Genomic DNA, 5,517 nt, shown 5'->3' with positions numbered 1-5,517 from the left:
ACACTGCAGCGCGAGGACTGTTATGTCTGTCCTGTTTAAAAGGCATCATGGGAAATGGAGTTTTCGCAGGGGTTTTCTGTTATTTTGAAGGGTTACAGCATTTTACAATCTATTACACCACGTATGGACGTATTTTAAATAATTGTTAATTTAGCGGACATCAAACATACTGCTACCAGGACAACATTGTCTATTTATAGTTATTCAATTCTGTGTCATTTAAATGAGCGCTCTATTGTGGTGCATTGCTGTACTTAGCCAGCACGATTATGGCGCTGTTTGAGCTGCTCCTACAGGGGGCGCTTGGAGGATCAAAAAATGTGTATTTTATTATATAAACGCTTTAATTTTGTTATTAGAAATATACAAATCACATACGTAATAATAATACTTTTAAAAATTTCTAATTTTTACTCAAATTTTGAGTAATATTTACAACAAGTGCTTTTGCTCTACTTGCACTACATTTTTAGACAAGTAATGATACTTTTACCTAAGTATAATTCTTATTTACTTTTCCCACAACTGTTTGTCTTTGATGGGAATAATACAAATTGTTAAGAGGTAGTTAATAGTTTTCAATGTTTGATTTCAAATAATTGCCAGAATTTTTTATTCTTTTTTTATTGAATAAAAATATGTTATTTTTATAATGAATATTTTATCTGTTCTGTGTTTACAACTCTAAGTTACTTAATATAAAAATGCAGTAATTTCTATATATAGAGTCCCTTTATTCATCAGGGGTCACCACGGTGGAATGAACTGCCAACTTATCCAGCATATGTTTTATGTAACGGATGCCCTTCCAGCTGCAACCCATCAGTGGGAAACACCCATAAACTCTCATTCACACACATGCACTACCGACAATTTAGCTTACCCAATTCACCCCTTGTGCATGTTTTTGGACTGTGGGGGAAACCGGAGCACCCAGAAGAAACCCACACCAATATGGGAAGAACATGCAAACTCCACACAAAAATGCCAACTGACCCAGCCGAGGCGACAACTACCGATTGTGGCGCTACCCACTGTGCCACCCTATATATATATATATATATATATATATATATATATATATATATATATATTTTTTTTTTTTATTTTTTTTTTTAACAAAAATATAACACCATCTGGCGACACGGTGGCTCAGTGGTTAGCACTGATACCTCACAGCAAAAAGATCGCTGGTTCAAGTCTCGGCTGGGTCAGTTGGCATTTCTGTGTGGAGTTTGCATGTTCTCCCTGCGTTCGCATGGGTTTCCTCTGGGTGCTCCGGTTTCCCCCACAGTCCAAAGACATGCGCTATAGGTGAATTGAATAAACTTAATTGGCTGTAGTGTATGGCTGTGTCCGAAATCGCATACTTCCATACTATATAATACTATGTAATACGCAAAAAAAAAAAAAGAGTATGCAAGCCAAGTAGTATGTCTGAATACAGAAATCGAAAAACAGATTGCGAGAAGTACCCGGATGACCTGGATAGGTTGGCAGTTCATTCTGCTGTTGTGACCCCTGAAGGGACTAAGCCAAAGGAAAATAAAATAACTCAATTTTTAAACATTATGGTAATTATTAAAACCGAAAATTCTTAGTAATTTTCAGAATTATGTTATTTACATATTTACACTGAGTAACCTCAAAAGGGTGCTTATGTGTTCGGCATCTTGATGTGACTTCCTTTCTCTCTCTCAATTTTACAATAAAATATCACTATCATAAATATTTTAATCGTTAGTTCGTGTTAACTAATACATTACTAATAAATTAAACATATGTAAGTAACTAAAAGCGATGTTAAATCATGACTTTAGAGAAATATCCTCTCCGCCTGTTTTGGATCTCGCTGCTGCTTTTCCTCTCTCTGCTTATTTCTGTGCAGCAGGAATCACGAGAATCACGGGCGCAGTTCTCGCGAGATGTGCGTGTCTGAAACGGTGCCTTTAAGGTAAGGTCCTGAAAGCTTGATCGCAAATTTTAGTCCTCGGAGAGGACGTGAATATCTATATTTTATCCGAAGAGTGTTTTGAAGCGATTTTGTTGTGATTTCCAAATCAGCGCTACTCCTTTAGCTAAATAAGCGTGTTTTAAAAGAGAAGGCGAAGCGGAGGGTTGTGGCTACTCATGGCGCCGGGTTTATAGCAGTTTATTCATTTATTACCGTGTTCAAAGACCTTTAACACTGACATTCAGCACATGTAGCGTCTCCGTGTGCGTGTGTACACAACAGTGTGTTGCAAAACACAACGTGCTCCTCTTCACCTTAGGTTATGTTTACATCTCAAGTCACTTACACAGTTGATTTTTTTCGGCTCAATCATTCATACTTTGTCATAAATATGTGAATTGCTGCAAACTATTTAAAATATTATTACATATATGCTTATCCTTCTGCAGTTAAAACAGTTATGTGACTTAGTTGCAGCATATTCGTGCACAATGGTATCTGAATAGGCTACCTTTGGTTTACTATAGTACATTCTAAACTGGTTGTACAATTACCCAAACTATGTAGGGTTTTTGTTATGTTCATGGAAAGAATTAATTAGAAATGGAAAGAGGAGTTACCTACTCTGTTATGCATTTAATATAAGTGTAAGGATAGAGGTAAAGTTGGTTTTATATTAGCACATTCGTTCAACATTAACACTTTATTTGACTGTGAACAATGTTGTACGTTGATAGCCTTTGGCTGCTAGTATGATTTCGCTATTTAGAGTTTGCGAATAATACTTTTAGGGAATTATATTATTAAGGGGAAAGTCCGAATGTGCAAATATTAAACCAACTTTACCTCTATGTGTAAGGAATATACTCTAAACTGAATGTGATGTTTTCAGTCATGTAAGATTGTGTATAATGTGCAATTAATAATATTATAATAATATTAAACGCTGTTAGCTGATCTTTAGTGACACTTTAGAATAGGGCTTATTTTACTTGTCTTCTGGGCCCGGTTTTTCAAAAGGTTTAATCCGGATCAAATTGATCCAGATTTAGTAATTCTGTTTTTTGCGATCCGTGATCAGGTAATCCAGCTTACTTTTTGAGCCAGTTTTTCAAAGCAACATTGGATTGGATCAATCTGATCTGGATAGGAACTTTTCAGGATCACTAAATCTGGATTACCAGTGCTCAAAGTCAAACAGGATAGGAAATCACAATGTAGAACTATAGATATGTAAAGAGCGACAAGTAGAATAGCCAGCGTGGGGTCAATATAATTAATTTTTTTTAAATGAAAACTAAGAAAATGTAATAAATATTAAATTAATAATAATAATAAATAAGAAAAACAAGAAAAGGCCCACCCCATCCTTTTCCAGCAGTCCGCTCATCTGAGACCTACAACATTAACACTGTACATTGAGGATATTTATAATAAGTTTCAAATATAGATGTAAATTAAAAAAAATACTTAATGTCAAAAACTCCACAATAGTCTCAGACTTCCTCATTTGATGTGAAGCGTATCCTTTTGGAGGGGGATCTCAAGTCTGGCCTTGGTTTGCTGCAGAGTCAGTTGTTCCTCTGCCAGGCGAAGCTGTGCTTCTGCTCTTTCAGTCTCTTTTTGCAATTGTTGAAAGAGATTTAAAAAATCAGTCATTGCCATTTCTTGCATTTTTTGTTTATTCTGTAATCATTGCTATCATCATTAATAAATATTCTAATAAGAAAAATATTTTCCATTGTGATGAATACATATATATATATATATATATATATATATATATATATATATATATATATATATATATATATATATATATATATATATATATATATATCAATTAGTGACAGAATAAAATGTATTGTTTTTGGTCAGTTTTGACAGCTGTTTGGGGGATTATTTTATGAGGCCAAACTCTTTCTACTTTGCTGGAGGCCTATACAGAAAGGCTAAATACGTTAAAGCCAATAATCACTATAGCCTGACGGATGAACAAATAAAATTAAAACCTTATGAATAAATAGTATATCTCGTAAGATACTGCATGATCCAAAAATAGTATTGTTTAATACATTTTTTAAGTTTTCATTACATTTTAGGCATGAAATCCACGCTAAATCCACCCTTCTGATGGGATCAGTTTAATCCATGTTTTTTGGATCAAAGTGATCCAGATCTTACAAAAAAGGTCCGAAAAACCCAAACTAAAGGTTTGATCCGGATCAAAACCAAGATTGGATTACGTGATCTAATCCGATTATGTAATCCGTTTTTTCTTTTGAAAAACCCATTTTCAAGATTTGATCCAATCCCTTATCCAAAATCCTAGTGGATTACTTTTGAAAAACCGGGCCCTAGAGTTAAACAATTGACTTGAACCATTTTTAATCCGTGCTTTCTTGTTCTGGCGGGGTCACTTTTAGCTTAGCTTAGCATAATGAATTGAATCGGATTGGACCATTAGCATTAAAAAAAGAAGAGTTTTGATCATTTTTCTATTTAAAGCTTATGTAGTTACATTGAGTAATAAAACCAACAGGAAATGAAAAATGTCAATCCTGCAGATTTTAGCTCCAACCCTAATCAAATGCACCTCAACAAGCTAATCAAGCTCTTACTAGGTATACTTGAAACACCAAGGCAGGTGTTTTGAGGCAAGTTGAAGCTAAACCCTGCAGGGCACGGAACCTTCAGGATCGAGATTGGTGGCCCCTGATATAGGGTATATGCAGAGCTAGTGTTTTTTTCTCATACCGATAAACCACCAGTGAACGGTTTATGTGACTTTTTCAATTTTAAATGGTTCATTTTACAGCATTGATGTTGTAATGTAATTAAAATATAATCAGTTAAATAGACTTCAGCATTCATTTAGCTGTTGAACCGTAAATCAAGATAAAAAGCCGTTTACACGATGTCAGGATCAGCAGGGGAGTGTAGAAACTTCATTGAAAATCCTGGAGTAAAATTAATTTAAATATTTTAAAGACATTGTGGGAAAAATGTAATTTAATGCAGAGCTTCTTGTACATTCTTAGACACACTTCATAGCGTATACCATTTAGGCAGTGAAGATCATTGATTTTTAAAGAAAACAGAGCTTAAACGTGCTGATTTTGTAACGGCAAACAGTTTGACCCAGATTACTGACAAATTAAAAGTCCTTTTGCATGTTTCTGCATAAACCCTATAGCTTTTGGCCCTCATTCTGCTGTAATAGTCAAGCAACTCTGCTGTTGTACCATGGCTGCACCAGACGGGTATATTACGCAGCACATGAGAATCAGCTGTTTTCAGAGGGCGCCTTTTTTGAATTAGCCTTTTTCAAACAAAAACAAAACCAAAAAAAAAAAAGAGGTGGAGTGTTACATCTGGTCATTTTTGATTACTTATTGTCCTAATACATAAATACTGATAAATAATGTCCATATTGGATAAATAAGCTGAATTTCCGCCAGATGTTCAGGCATTTAAGGTTAACAAAAATGCTTTGATGTTATTTGTATTAAATCATGTATTTCAATATATTTGTAATTACACTTTTTTATGTTTTGCAGAGT

At 34.5% G+C, this 5,517-nt stretch overlaps 1 protein-coding gene across 2 annotated transcripts in view; it reads left to right on the top strand.

The window, feature by feature from the left end:
• The first annotated feature begins 1,893 nt into the window (after nt 1-1,893).
• The window catches only part of zbtb24 (zinc finger and BTB domain containing 24), a 20,197-nt gene continuing 16,573 nt past the window's right edge, over nt 1,894-5,517 (top strand). The window contains exon 1 of one of the 2 annotated variants that reach the window (NM_001023572.2): nt 1,894-1,954. The gene's annotated coding sequence lies outside the window, so the exon portion shown is untranslated. The remainder of the gene's footprint in view (nt 1,955-5,517) is intronic. The other variant, XR_012392746.1, reaches the window with a different exon arrangement.

Source organism: Danio rerio, chromosome 17 (genome assembly GCF_049306965.1).
Source record: "Danio rerio strain Tuebingen ecotype United States chromosome 17, GRCz12tu, whole genome shotgun sequence".
Classification (NCBI taxonomy): domain Eukaryota; kingdom Metazoa; phylum Chordata; class Actinopteri; order Cypriniformes; family Danionidae; genus Danio; species Danio rerio.
Note: the sequence above shows the minus strand (reverse complement) of the source record. Positions and strands in the feature narration are given on the sequence as shown.